The sequence below is a fragment of the Eupeodes corollae genome, chromosome 1 (assembly GCF_945859685.1).
Source record: "Eupeodes corollae chromosome 1, idEupCoro1.1, whole genome shotgun sequence".
NCBI lineage: Eukaryota > Metazoa > Arthropoda > Insecta > Diptera > Syrphidae > Eupeodes > Eupeodes corollae.
The window spans coordinates 226,986,705-227,003,200 of NC_079147.1; the positions used below are offsets into that span (position 1 = coordinate 226,986,705).

The 16,496-nt window shown below is 31.7% G+C and overlaps 1 protein-coding gene across 5 annotated transcripts in view; it reads left to right on the top strand.

Moving 5' to 3' along the window:
• Nucleotides 1–16,496, top strand: part of LOC129943153 (myosin-G heavy chain) — a 147,854-nt gene that overhangs the window by 90,076 nt on the left and 41,282 nt on the right. For 3 of the 5 annotated variants that reach the window (XM_056052412.1, XM_056052411.1, XM_056052413.1), the window contains exon 2: nucleotides 8,527–8,559. The exons of the other annotated variants lie outside the window; for them this stretch is intronic. The gene's annotated coding sequence lies outside the window, so the exon portion shown is untranslated. The remainder of the gene's footprint in view (nucleotides 1–8,526; nucleotides 8,560–16,496) is intronic. 5 annotated transcript variants of the gene reach the window in all.

The window sequence follows — 16,496 nt, forward strand, 5'->3', positions numbered from 1 at the left end:
AATATTTTTTAGCTACATACGCACCATAATATGTCAGTACAGTTTTTTCTTTTCTTCCGCTTTTTTTTTTTGAAGTAAGAAAAATTCTTTTTTTAAACGTGCTTCGAATTGGAAGACAACAAAAAAAAATAAAACACAGACAATTTTTAAGTCTCATGCCAAGTTATGACATTTCGATAATGAATTAGTGGAAACCTATAAACTTAACATGAAAAGGAATCTTTTTATGGTTGTTCTTTTATTTCTTCATTCATTTTTTAATTATTATTGGAAATTTCAAATTTTAAGGAATTTTTTGTTTTTTTGTTTGAAGTGAGTACCTTTACCTCTTGTTTAGATCTTGACAGTTTAAGCTTTTAAGCTAAGGCAATATTAAACGAGACTCTCTTGGTCTTATTTTTTGTTTCGTGTAGCCAAGTTCGGGTAGTTTTGTAGGTCTGCATTTTAAAGTTAATCGATCAAGCTTATAAAATTTTAGCAAGAATTTTGTTTTATAAAGGGTGATTTTTTAGCTGTTATCTTTTTGGCAACACTAGTTTGAACAACTGGTTTCACTGCCAAAAATCTTCAGTTTGGTCTATATTTTAACCATGATTCGTCTTACAAACGAACAACGTTTGCAAATTATTGAATTTTATTATCAAAATGCAAGTTAATCGCCCGCTTCTTCCATAGATTGATAGATAGATAGATACAGATTTTATTGAATTAAAGTAAAATTTACATTTCACATCAAAAATGTTTACAAAAATCATTATAGCATGGTAATTGCCGTCTGCCAGACAACAAAACACAATAAATGTAAAAAGCCCTCAATATAATTACTTTTAAATATTAAAAAAAAAGGCATTTATAAATATAAGTGAATAAAACTTACTTACTTAAGGTGGCGCTACAGTCCTGTGTGAACTAGGGCCTCACCCAACAAACTTCTCCATCTAGCTCGGTCCCTAGCTAAGATGTCTCCAGTCTCGCGCTCCAAGTTGGGTGAGGTCACCTTCCACTTGTTCGCGCCACCTGGCGGTCTTCCTCTACTGCGCTGTCCTGTGGGTGCGGATTCGAAGACTTTCCGGGCCGGAGCATTGGTTTCCATGCGCTCTACGTGACCCAGCCATCTTAGTCGTTGGACTTTTACCCTTCTGGCTAAGTCTACGTCGCTGTACAGGCCGTATAGCTCGTTCCATACTTTCCTCCACTTCCCTTCACACGAAGAACTTTTCTCTCGAAGCGACCCAAGGTGCTTTCATCCGCTTTTGTCATAGTCCATGCTTCTGCACCGTATAGTAGGACGGGTATGATAAGGGTCTTATATAGCTACACTTTGGTCCCTCGAGAGAGGACTTTACCACTCAATTGCTTTCTTAGACCAAAGAAACAGCGGTTAGCAAGAGTTATTCTGCGTTTAATCTCAGCGCTGGCGTTGTTTTCTGCGTTTACAGCGGAGCCTAGGCAGACGTAGTCCTTGACTACCTCAAAGTTACGTCTGTCGATGGTAACGTTTTGACCAAGACGTCGGTGTTGTACGTCCTTTTTTGACGACAGCATATACTTTTTTTTTGCCCTATGCTTCAATACTCACAAAAGCCCCATTGACATCGCGCTGAGTTCTTCCGATTATGTCAATGTCATCAGCATATGCCAGTAATTGGACAGACTTTTGAAAGATAGTGCCTCTAGTTTTGACGTGTGAGCTCTGCACTATTCTTTCAAGCACGATGTTAAAAAAATCACATGACAGCGCATCACCTTGTCTAAAACCTTTTTTGACATCGAAAGGTTCTGTTAAGTTGTTTCCAACCTTTATGGAGCAGCGTGAAGTCTCCATGGTCATCCTGCACAAACGGACTAGTTTGGCAGGGATGCCAAAACTAGACATGGCTCTATACAGCTCGTCCCTGTAGATGCTGTCATATGCGGCCTTGAAATCGATGAAAAGATGGTGGGTGTCGATTTGGTGCTCTTGAGTTTTTTCCAGGATCTGCCGTAATGTGAATATTTGATCAACTGTGGACTTTCCTGGTCTAAAACCACACTGATAAGGACCTATCAGGTTGTTGACGATGGGCTTTAGACGTTCACATATTATGGCAGAGAAGATTTTATAGGCGATGTTAAGTAGACTTATTCCTCTATAGTTGGTGCAGTTTAGAGGGTTTGCTTTTTTCAGGATCGGGCAAACAATACTGAGGTTCCATTCATCGGGCATGTTTTCTTCCGACCATATCTTACAAATAAGTTGGTGCATGCTCCTAACCAACTTATCTCCAGCTGCTTTAAAGAGCTCGGCATTCAAGCCATCCGCTCCAGCGGCTTTATTAGACTTCAGCTTAGATATGGCAATCTTAACTTCGTCTAAATCGGGAGGACGGGATTGATGGCTTTCATCGTCTATGTTGAATAGATCATCCTGCCTGACAGCGGAATTCAGTTCTTTGTCGCCGTTATACAGTCTGCCGAAGTGGTCCTTCCATATCGTCAGCATTGACTGCGGTTCCACTATGATGTTTCCACTTTCGTCTTTGAAGCCTTCGGTTCTAGGTCTATGTACCTGTGAATTTCGTTTCACCTGTTCATAAAACTTTCGAACCTCATTCCTGCTTCTACACCTCTCAACATCTTCGACCGCACGCTTCTCATGCCCTCTCTTTTTCCTTCTGAGAAGTCGGCGTTCCTCTCGCCTCTTCTGCTCATAGAGCTCACGAGCAGCTCTCGTCCTTTTATGCAGCGCCACTATGCGTGCCTGTTGTTTGGCTGCATTTGCCTTCCGACATTCCTCATCAAACCAGGGGTTCCTTGTTGGTGGCTGTTTGAAACCCAGGACATCAGAGGCGGCTTCTCTGATTGCATCTTGGCAATGTTGCCACTGGTTTTCGATACATTGTATTGGCGGTAGAGAACTTCGAGAGAGGTTACTTGTAACTCGGTCCGAAAAGGATTTGGCGATCTCTGGCGATTGTAGCCGTTCGACGTTGTATCTTCTCCCAGCACCTCCCTGTTTTGCCTTGGGTCTGGAAATCCGAAGTGCTACCTTGGCTACAACGAGGTAGTGGTCCGAGTCGATGTTAGCTCCTCGGAAAGTTCGTACATCCATAATGCTGGAAGCGTGTTTGGCGTCGATCGCAATATGGTCAATCTGGTTGACGGTAGATTGATCTGGAGAAGTTCCTTTGTGGATGTTGAGGTGTGGAAAACGCGTACTGGCTACCATGACGTTTCGGCCCGCAGCAAAATCTATGAGCCTGAATCCGTTGTCGGAAGTGTTGTCGTGCAGGCTGTTCTTCCCGATTATTCCACCAAAGATGTCTTCCCTTCCTTGATTCGTATGGTCATGAGGAGCTCATTGATGTACCTATAGCTCAAGACTTCTTGCTTAAGTCTGGTTCCAATGACAAAGCCGCATACAAATAAAATAAGCGCTGTTAGTTTTCGTGGTAGCAGTCACCATAGTAAATATCGCAGTTTTTTCATTCTCTCTTTGCCCGGACCATCCCATCGTATTTCCTGGATGGCGGTGATGTCTGATTTATAGCAGTCTAGGGACCTAACAGGCCAGGAAGTCATCCCGACAGCACAACCCTCAACCTGGAGGGCCAGATCATTAGTATAACTCCAAGGATGGGGAGCCGGATAAACCGTACCTTACAGACCTGGGCTCTGAATAAGTCGTAGGAGCCCTATAAGGTATTCACTAAGTAGTTCAACCTTACTGGAACTGTAGACGCCACCGTTGATCCCATCCCGAGAATTTATCCGCTGCCGTCTGGATAAGGAGAGGTGCCTTAGTGGAAACACCTCGCCCCCTCTCTCGTTTGCTACCCCCAACACCTTTCCACTGGGGTAAGAACCCAATCAGGTACTAGACACCCGATGTTCACCACGGGGAGGTGCGAGTAGGAGCTGATAGACAGAGGTGGGCTTTGAGAAAATACCTGTGGACACTTGTGTCGTCTTGAATGCACATACATATCTACCATTTGAACATTAACAAATGTACATAAAATTGATTTAAAAAGATGTTTCTGCAAACCAAATGCTATCGTTATTTTTCTCATCTTGAAGCTCTTTGGCCAGCATTATAAAGGGTGTCCCAAAATTAACGCAAGATTTGAATTAAATAGAAAACGCCGTTTTTAGTCTTTTGATAGTTATATTTTTATTGACTCGTAAAGTACATAGGATAGGGTTATGTATGGAATAACACATCGGACAAATGGCCTCCACGGCTTTGCATGCACATGCGCACTCTTTTGTTGAAATTTTCCATGACCATTCTGCATAAATGTGGCTGAATTTCGTTGATGCAGCGTTGAATCTCCTCCTTTAATGCACGGGTGGTTGTGGGCTTGTTGACATAGACTTGTGGTTTCAAATAACCCCATAAAAAGAAGTCTAATGGTGTTAAATCACACGATCTAGGAGGCCAATTTTGATCACCGAAACGAGAGAGTACAAGATTTGGAAATGTCTCATGCAGTAATTGAATTGTTTCACGGGCTGTATGACATGTGGCACCGTCTTGTTGAAACCTCATATTGGACACATCAATATCATCCAATTTTGGCAGAAAGAACTGTGTAATCATGTCGCGATATCGAGCACCAGTAACAGTCACTGCTTGACCAGCATCATTTTCAAAAAAATATGGCCCAATTATGCTTCCAGCCCAAAATCCACACATACAGGCATTTGTTTTTCGACAATCACATGTGGGTTCTCCGAACTCCAAATGCGGCAATTTTGGCGATTGACAAAGCCATAAAGATGAAAATGTGCTTCATCGCTTAGTATGATTTTGCTCGAAAAATGAGGGTCCAAGCTTTCACTATTTTTGAAATATTCTTTAATAATGAAGACACGTTGTTTTATCGTGTAACGCCTAATTTTTAATAACCCTATACTGTTAGCTGTCAAATTGCTTTTTTTCAGGGTTACCAACTCTTCACTGCACAAATGGCGGCAAATTTAAATCTTGCGTTAATTTTGGGACACCCTTTATTATTAATGCTATCGAAATTAAATCTATATTTCCTTTTAATTTAATTAATTTTAAAAAAAATCCCACTTAGCAACAGCTCAGCTGAGAGGAAGTAACATCAAGTTATACACGAACAATATTCATTTAAACCGTTTTTATGAAAACCGCCCATTTCCTAAAATTCTGACATGTCCATTTTATCCGTAAGATTATGATCTTGAGATGTGATGATTTGAGATGTTGAGCCATCTGTCAATAAATTGTGAAATGAATGCATTCAGCGTGTACATTTAATGATCGTGCATTTTGTATGGGGTGCATTCAAAGACATTTATGTAACGTTTACAAAGAATGAAAAGTGCTTTAGACTTGCATTTTATTCTCGAGAATAGAGTCGACTTTTTTTTAATTTCTTGAAAAGAGGACAAAATGGAATAAGAAATGACCATGCGACCAAGGAAGATAATTATGACCAAATTTGGTCGTAAACCAAATTGTCAACCGTAATTAAGTGGTCTACAACTACAAATAGTACTGTCAAAATACTTTTTTCGACCATTGTATGTATTTCGTTAAAATAAGAACTGGAGATGATAATGAACATAAAGAAAAGTATTAAATTTCGTAAATTTTGTAAATTTTGTAGGTATTCTTTAATTATTATTACTACATTGCATTAATAAAACCTCAAGAGGAAAATAAGGCCACAATACCAACATCGATTGCACTTTCAAGCATCCAAATAAACCAAATATTAAACGATTGCTTTGAAGCATAACAACTCTAATTGTGGCTAATCGTTAACACAAACTTTAATTTATACAAATTTCACGACTCGTCAATTGTACATAAATGTAGATGCGAGGTTACACTAATTCACAGTTTCATATTGGTTAATATTTCACCTACATCCATAGCTAAGTTATTTAGAGCGATAAGTTATGAATCTCGGTATAAGTCTTGCTAAAGTAAACATACTATACTTATTTCTTATGCGGTGCCCTCCATAAATAAATATAAATCATTGCATTTACTAAAAGTATTGTCAAATGACTAAGACGTTCAAATATTTGAATATGAAAACAACATTGTTGGTCCCAATAAACACACAAACTCACTTAATATCAATATTAGTATAGTTAATGTACTTAGTTTTTTTTTATTTTAACAAACAAAATATATAAATAATTTGAGTTGAATTTTTTTACAAGTTCGTGAACCCAATAATATATTTTTAATGAAGAAAATAAAAAGATACTCGAACCTGCTCTTTCTTCTCTTATACTACATATTTTTGTTTATAAAGATCCAGAAGCTTGACAACTTAAAACTTTGTTGACAAAGAATAAACAAAATGACAACATTTTATCTACGAATTTGTAATAATTTTCGTACCAAGAAAACTTACATTATTTAAATTTTTGTATATAATATAAACAACATAAACAAAAACAACAAAATTTAAAGCACAAGAGTGTATTTCTTGGGAGAGGACATCTGAAAATAAAAGTTATTGCGCATATGAAAGCTTTTCTGTTGTACTAAAAACAATAAAGTATTTTCTTTTATTGTGATGACAACCACAAGCAATGCAGGCGAAAAAAGACCAACAAAAGATTTATTGATACTTGTGTCATTTATATAAAAGCATGAATACAAATTTATTTGATTCACTATAAAACTGAGCTTTTAAATGTATTTTTGAGAATCATAAAAAAGTTGTAAACAAAAATCCAAACAAAGTTTCTATCTAAATTCTACAAAATGTCAGAAGTGGAGAAAGATGTAGAAAATGTATAAGTAGGACGATACAAACATATGTATGTACGTATGTATGAATGTATATATGGAAAGAGAGACAAGCTTTTGCAAATTAGCAACGTATATAATTATTTATATACTATTTTTGAAGCTAAACAATTTGTCTCTGTTTCTATCGGAGACACACTGAACAGCGTTACCACTTCTCAAAAAAAAAGTGGAAGTAGATTTTAGGAAAAAAGTGAAGTAGATTGAGAAAAATAGAAGCAGATTTCAAAAATTAACTTTTTCATATTATTCTACATATTTTTAAATTATATTATTTCAATCAAAAAGTAGAAAACATGTAATTATTTAAGGCTTCATAATCATATATACATACTTCAATATGTTAATGTAACATTTCTTAAATTAAATCTTGGTTGTTAGCAACGAATAAGCAAAGATTGGCTCGTGTTGGTCATATCAAATGACTTTAGGATGATTTTATTGCAAAGGACGAGTTCTTCAAGAAATAGTTATTGTAACCGTAATACAATTTTAGTACATCAACAAACCTTTTATTTTTGTTTTTGGAAAACTTGAAAATATATTTTCATATTGAAAACAAACAATGAAATCCAAAAAAACATTAACAAATAGAAAAAAATAAAATGCACGACTAGTTCGCATGAACTCGCTCATGTATTCAAAAATGTCTGTGTAAAACTCTTTCCTGTATTGAATTAAAATGTACCTGCAAAAAAGTTTGTTTTCAAAAATGTAAATGCCATTTGATTTCTCAAGAAAAAATATTTTTTTTTTTAAATTTGCGTTCGAAAATCGTTTTTGAATTTTACTTTAATAATATTTTTTGTATATAATTTTGAACTTATTATTAGACGACTGGCATTTCAATTTTGTAAAAAATGATAACCCATTTTCAAGAAATCAAATTTCGAAAAAAATAATATTTGTTTTTAAATTAAAAATAAAAACAATGTTTTTGGCAAAAAAAAAATAGTTTAATTCTTGAGAAAACTTAAAAACAAAATAACGGTTCTAGCTGGGATAGGATAGCCTTTATATATATTTGTCATGTTTGATTAAAATTTCGAATTCGAATTTGTTTACGAATGCAAAACTTGCCTTACAGGCCCTATATGTATGATAGATAAAGATATTTACAAAATCAAACTATGTAAATTTGTTATTGAAAGATCGATACACTTTGAAAACGTCGTTAAGGATTGTTTGAAAACGAAACAAAAACAATAAATAATTTTCGTCTATGGAAAAAAGTGAAATGATGAGAAGACGTAACTTCACTGCAAATGTAAATACTCAAGCGATTTTTAATTCTCTAGACAGTTTTAAGACTATATTCAATAGTGAGAGAAAAAAGGAGTAGATTCAGTCTATTTTTATTAAAATTGAAGTAGGTAGATTTCAATATTTTGATGATGGTGCGAATTAGGAAGCAGATTTTAAATTTATTTGAAAAAAGAAGTATATCTACTTCAATTGAAGCAAAGTGGTAACGCTGACTGACACTAGTAATAAGGAATGTCACAATGATTCTTCAAAAAATAATGAAAGGCTCTTTTAAAGAGAAAATAATGAAAGAAGAGAAGCTTATAAAGAGTGTTACAAAAATCAACCGATATGATTCGAACGCATCACGTTAATTGGTAGTAGGTACGTCACGTTGTCATAGTAATAAATATTGAAAAATATTAAACAAATATCTCAATAACTACGCTATAAAATAAATTTCGCATTGACAATTTTTTTTTTTTTTATTTTTACAGATTTTTTTTGGAAAATACAGCGCCGCACTTACAGTGAGTTCCATTTATATTCGTTTTTTTGTTTCTTTCCATAAAAACACTTAACTTTTCACTTTAAACTTTAATAAATATATTTTAAAATCATGAAAAATGAATAAAAATAAACCACCATGGTGTTCAAATATGCGTTTCGCCCTGATGTAATGGTTGGGCTCATCAGAAGATGACCATTACACTTTGTCTTGACACATATTTTCTCGAATAAATCGAGAATCCATATCATTAAAAAAAGTTAAAAAACAATTTTTCATTAAAATATTTTGTTTTTAATAATTTCAATATACAAATATACAAATTTTTTAATTAAAATAGCAATTCAACAAAATAAAATAAATAAAGAATACGAAAACTTAAAAAATAACACTTCTTTAATATTCGTTTTTTTTACATTCTTATATTAACTTTTTAATTAATCTTTCTTACCATTGATTGTAATATTTTGTTGAATACCCTTGATTGGATAAAACTCCGTCAAGTCAATGTCTATTTTGCTTCATTCTTCTTGAAACCGTTGCTTTAGTGCACTTGTTGAAGAGATAGGGTTTTCGCGAACTCGACGGTCCAATTCATCCTACAAATTCTCGATTGGGTTAAGGTCTGGAAATTGTGGGAGTGTTTGGATAACTTTTGGAGAGTTATACAGAAGCCATTTCCTTGCAACATACACCTTGTGCTTAGGGTCGTTGTGCTGGTAAAATTTGAAATTTCTCAAAATGCCCATTTTCTAAGCACTTTGCCTTAAATTTTCTTTTAGTATCCTCAAATAGTATTCCATTTTTAATCTACCGTCGATGAATACTAAATTTGACATGCCTCTTGCCGAAATACAACCCCGAACCATGATGTGCCCGCCTTTATGCTTTACTTTTGGTTTGTGTTCCTGCTTTTAAGCTCTTCATTTGGCTTGCGCCACATCATAACTCTTCCATCCGATCCAATTTTTGTGTTACCTCTCAAATTTGATCGGATCCTGTTGATCCTGTTGTGCATATTGATAAATGGCTTTTTTCGAGCAACAAGACCATTGTCTTTATGGTTCGGCGTACCATTGATGCAGATATTTTCTTTTTGCATTCCATTAACACTTCTTGCACAGTTTTTAGTGCACTTAAACTTAATTTTTCTTACTATAAGATGTTCTTCTTTCGTTGTTAACTTTTTTGGTTGACCCATTTGCTTCTTTGGTTTGATCCTTCCTTCTCTTTTATACTTCCGCACAATATCACCGACAGTGTTTGGCTTCATGTCTAAAATATCAGCAATTTTTTTTTTGAAAACAAGGTTTCTTTTTTCAAGGCTTACATTTTTTCCTTTGTGCCCTATGATTAACTTTTTAAATAAAACCAAACGATCTTACACTAAATCGTTTTAAAAATGTATGCAAACGTCTAGTCAACATTTTATTTTGACAGTACTCTTGAATAGACAAACTGTTCATCGGAACAAATGTCAAACTCAGCAAAAAAAAAAAAAAAAAAAACGAATATTAATGAAGCGGTTACATGTGCCCTTTTTGGGATCTTTATCGAATATCTTAATGCAGTTAAGTGATTGCAACAATTTTTTTAATGAAATATTTAGGGAATGATATACTAATTTATAAAATAACCAAATAATAAACCTAAATTCAACTTTTACTACGAAAAAAAACAACAAAAGTATGTTGAAGAATAAAAACCGAATATTAATGAAACTCACTGTAATTATTGGCACAGCAGGTTTTTTTTTAAACTTTGAAGCAACATTTTAAGCCTTGGAATGATGAAGTTTGATTCCCCTTTGAAACGGTGAATTGTGTATCGGCTCTTGTCCATAATATTCCAATCTCTGCATATGACCTGCCTTGACTATGCATGTAAAAGTATCAAAGTATCAAAGTATAGCAGTTTTTAATTTGGCTGACAGAGCTGTCAGAAAGCTATAATCATTTCAAGACTAACATACTGTGTCAATAATTTTGTGCAAGAGAATAAGGTGTTTTCTAACTTCAATATTTTTGTCTTTAAACCTGAAAAACTTATTTTAACCAAACTATGTTTGATATATGCATAAACTAGACAGAAACAAAATTAACAAAATAGCGTGTTTCCAAGTTTAAATAGCTTGCTGTGCCAATAATTAAGTGCGGCACTGTATATGGTTATAAAGAGTGATTTTTTTGTAGACATGTGGTTTTCAAGAAAAAATAAAACGCATGGAATTTGATGTAATGGCAAAGGATGAATGAAATGAAAGGATGAATGAAATGATGGGTGTGCCATTAAGTTTTAAAAAAGATTTCGGGCAAGTAAAAGCCCCGACTGTTTCGAATAAATTTCAGCCAAGTGGCTTAATTTTTGACAAATTTTTCTAGCAATTGGACTCTATGTCAGAAATAATGCTACGATAATTGTCGTCCAAGGCGTCAATCATCTTGGACTTATCTGCGTAAACCAGCGAAACTTGTTTTGAACGTTGATTGATACAAAAGTTAGGAACAAATTGGAGACGAGGGATAAAGTGGTCAGAAGAAAAAGTTTCCATAGCCCTGCATTCAATGTCCATAAGAGTTGTGATAAATTGGTTGTAAGACTGTGGAAAAAAAAACATTAATATTTTTCTTCTAACTACATATTTAAAAAATTATATACAGCTGCGGTAAAAATAATAGCACCATTGCAAATCAAAAAATCTCTTTGAAAAATAAACTTAATTCTAATAAATAAAGAAATATTTGGAATGTGTCATAGAATGAAATAAAGAAAAATCACCATATAACAAAAAAAATCATTTTTTTATTTAACAATTTCATAAAATAGAGATAAAAAAAAAATCGGTAAAAAAATAGGATTACTGCTTGTTTAAACCTAAAAAAAAATAATAGTTCTATTTTTTATTAAAATTATTTGTCTTAAACAAGTTTCCATCTCACTAATATTTAGTTGCATAGCCTTTGTTGGCTATAATGGCCATTATGCTTGCTCCCCCATGCTTTACAACTTTGGTTTTGAATTTGGGGTTATATTCCGCTTTCGCGGGTCTTCTTAAATAGGAACGAGACCCCTTGACTCCAAACATCACGATTTTACTCTCGTCCAACCATAAAATGTTGCGCAATTTCTCAGTTGGCCAATTTTAATGCTTTTAAGCAAAATTTAAATTATTTTTCGCATGTTTTGCAGTGAAAAAAGGGACTTTTCGTGGACTGCATGCCTTTAAATTGTTTTCCCTCAATCTAAGTCGAACAGTTGTGGTACCCGTGGCATGATCGTTAGTGCGATGGACTGTCATGCCAGAGGTCTTGGGTGAAATTTTCGTCATGTTTTAATTTAAAATAATGTAAGAAATTTAAAATTAGTTTAAAAAAAGGAATTGAGTGGAAATTTTGAATGATTTATCATTTTCCTATTTTTTATGAGGGTATCCTCGTTCTATCCACTCCTCCAAGCAGAAGATGTATATTTGTACAAACAAAATTTATAAAATAACGGAGTTTTGTGCTGTCCACAAAATAAAAAGCTGAAACAAAAAAAAGGTTATTAAAGTTGAAGCTGTTTCCTTTTCAATATCCTACGATTTTTTGAACAATATGAACAATTAACAAAATGAAAAAAAGTTTAATTTTTTTAATGCCAATTCAAGTATGACCAGTTTCAATTTGAAGTCGGCCAATTTGGAGTTAAGTTTGATGTAAGCAAATTTTAAAAGTTCAGTTTCAAGAAAAACGCGTTTAAAGTTCCAACTATCGATTTTTACTAATTATTATTACCTAAAAAACTTCTAATCTCCTTTGGCTACCTTTTTCTTTTTCGAAAAATGGATTGTTTCTGAGTTGTTCGTTCCTCTTTTGGGGACGTAGCGTGACGTAAATCCGCCTGCTTAATTCGGCTGTCAACTCTTTGAACTTTCTTCCAAAATAGAACCCAACAGATGCCCATTACTTTCATTCTTTTCAAAATACTATAAAATCCATCATTGAATATTGAAACTGCTAGGAATTTAGCGTGCTCAATAGTTTTCATCCCACACTAGTGAAGGTGATTTAAAGAAAATTGCTATATCAACCCATTAAAACTTTCGATACATGCAAGCGGTATCTCTTTAGAACGCTTCCATTCAAAAACTTTATTTCACAGGATATTTTTTGACAGTTTGACACCTTCAGTATTTAGGCTTTACCCGAGGATGCAAGAAGTTGTGTATACTTCTTCTGATCTCGGTGTAATTTATTAACCTTTAATTGTCTGTTTGTATAGAAGCAAGTGCCCTAAGAAAACTTGATTTTTTTGGACATAATTAAAAAATTCAAAACTCCAAAAATCAAGTACCCGCCGCAGTGTTATCTGCGTATCACTATTTCATCGCTATTCTTATAAGAAATGCTGTAGTGATATAGCCAGTTCCATTATATTCGTACTTTTAGGAGTGTTTCATCAGTTCACCGGCACTACACGAATGTAGAATGCTTAACATGGTTCAATATTTCTCACTTTCTTGCACTTTAAAGACGTCGAAATTCGCATCGGCATCACCTTTCTAAACCTCGCATAGAGTTTTTTGCTTATAACAGTATTTTATAACTCCATAAATGTAAAAAATGTAGTACCCGTGGCATGATGGTTAGTGCGTTGGACTGTCATGCGAGAGGTCTTGGGTTCGATCCCGGCCTATGCCATATAAAGTCTTTTTACGGGTACTGCCTCTTGCGAGGAATTGACAAATTCTCCAAGAGTAACTCTTGTCATGAAAAAGTGCTTTCTCAAATTAGCCGTTCGAATTCGGCATATAAATTGTAGGTCCCCTCCATTTCTGACAACATTACTCGCACACAGGAATGGTTGAGAGTTGTAAGTCACTAGGCCCTAGTTCTCAACGGAGTGTTGCGCCACCCAATTTATTTATTTATAAATGTATAAAATAAGGACGTCTTATAGTAAAAAAAGGAAAATAAATGGGCATGTTCTAAGTTCGGTACTTCCATGTAACGAAGATGCAAAGAGGTGTAACGACCGTGTTTAAAAATACCCCAACCAATGTTTAGCTAACCCAATAAAACTATGAAATCTTAACTTCATTAGACCTATTGTTTTGTCCATCAGTGTACATATAATCATGAATATGTACCTTCAATATCTTTAAATGTAATTTGTATTATCCTACCACTTTTATGGTTTTTTTTGTTTGTTGTCTTAAACTTTATCACCATCTCAACCCTCACTCCCAATCCCAATCCCAACATGTTTGATATTGCGTGTACTGCAATTTTTATAAACATTTTGTTTTTGTTCCTCTTTTCATCCGTAGGTATAGCTTTTTTAGAATCAACTTCAACATACCTAAAGTTTATTATTTTTGTTGTTGTTTGTTCATATTAAGTAAGGTTAACGTTCTGTTTGATTTTCGACTACGTGGTTGTGATTTCATTATTTTTAAAACTTTGAATTAGGTCAGCGACGACAGTTCACGTACAACATTTTATTTTAATTCCTATAAATGGTACACCTAGTAATAAATATGTGCATAGATATGTATGTATGTACCTATTTAAAAGGAATATAATATTGTATATTCTAAAGAAAATAGCGCACGAATATATTTTTAGAATTTTCGTCAAGTTATCCCTTATTTTTTTTTGTTTTAAATCTATTAATACAAACCAAACCAAACCCATTGATTGAAATCTCAAAAAATTTGTTGACACTTTTCAAATACATAGATAATCGTACAAACATACGCTACGTACCTATTTACTTAATAAGTTCCTTCAAATACGTATGCAATCAATTTGTTATAAAAATAACAACAACAAAAATTGTCAAAAGCAATTTATGTGTATAGGTTGGTGAAGAGAGTAATAAGCGAAATCTGATTTTAAACAAAAATCCATGCAAAGACGTTCCAAACGATATCAGGGTTGCCATATGTTGCCATGAACTAGCAACAATCAGTTTAGTACTTATTTTTATGTATAAAGAAAACAACGCAAAATAAAACATACATTTTTTGTTTATAAAAATGCTAAAGTTATTAACATTAAGGTTGCGTATACAGTAGTGCGAAAAAGCGAATAAACATGTGATCATTAGATGAAAAAAAATTTGTATTGTGTTGCTGGATTGTTTTTATTTTTTTATATGAAAACTTATATTTAAAGCTGTGAAAGAATGAGAACTGACCAAATTTGCTTTATGAGAAATGAATTTGGAAAATTTCATCATCTTTACTCCAATCATGAAAGCATGAAATATAATTTTTCAATACACAAGAGTGTCAATTAAAACTTTATATTCTGGAGAAAAAATAACCTCTTATTGCTGGAGCCTTTTAAATACTGCTGATGTCAAAACTTTCTTTAACTAAAACAAACAATAATATGGGAATTAAACATAGATTTTAAACAATCAATCAATTATTTCAACACTAATCATTCTAAAGACCGAAACTGAATGAAAATGAAGTACCTCAACCTTACCTACTCCACTGCAAAAAGTTCCATATGGTTCCAATCGCTTATTTTCCAATTTCCTAAGCTTCGCTTACACTTAAATTAAGTCCACAATCGCATGGAGTGGAGATGAATTTTTCTAAGTAAGGTAAAGGTACGCTCCGACATGGTTAATAAACAATAAGAACGATTAGAAATTAAATTGAAAATACAGAATATATTTGAAAATGCTATTTATTTCAGTATCCATGCATTTATTTCTGTTATAATTATTCCTGTATTAAATTATTCAGCCAAAAAATTGAAAAAAAAACACCCGTATTCATAAAGAAAAAATAGCTATTATAACCCCCGTGTTTAGGAAAACTTCACAATGGAAGATGAATTTTCTGGAATCAAATGGAGCAGTAATGAATTGCCTTTAGTTTAAGCCAACATTCTCATTCCATTGTGTATTTTTCCTGAACACGGGGGTTATTTTAACTATATTATATTATATTATATTATATTATATTATATTATATTATATTATATTATATTATATTATATTATATTATATTATATTATATTATATTATATTATATTATATTATATTATATTATATTATATTATATTATATTATATTATATTATATTATATTATATTATATTATATTATATTATATTATATTATATTATATTATATTATATTATATTATATTATATTATATTATATTATATTATATTATATTATATTATATTATATTATATTATATTATATTATATTATATTATATTATATTATATTATATTATATTATATTATATTATATTATATTATATTATATTATATTATATTATATTATATTATATTATATTATATTATATTATATTATATTATATTATATTATATTATATTATATTATATTATATTATATTATATTATATTATATTATATTATATTATATTATATTATATTATATTATATTATATTATATTATATTATATTATATTATATTATATTATATTATATTATATTATATTATATTATATTATATTATATTATATTATATTATATTATATTATATTATATTATATTATATTATATTATATTATATTATATTATATTATATTATATTATATTATATTATATTATATTATATTATATTATATTATATTATATTATATTATATTATATTATATTATATTATATTATATTATATTATATTATATTATATTATATTATATTATATTATATTATATTATATTATATTATATTATATTATATTATATTATATTATATTATATTATATTATATTATATTATATTATATTATATTATATTATATTATATTATATTATATTATATTATATTATATTATATTATATTATATTATATTATATTATATTATATTATATTATATTATATTATATTATATTATATTATATTATATTATATTATATTATATTATATTATATTATATTATATTATATTATATTATATTATATTATATTATATTATATTATATTAT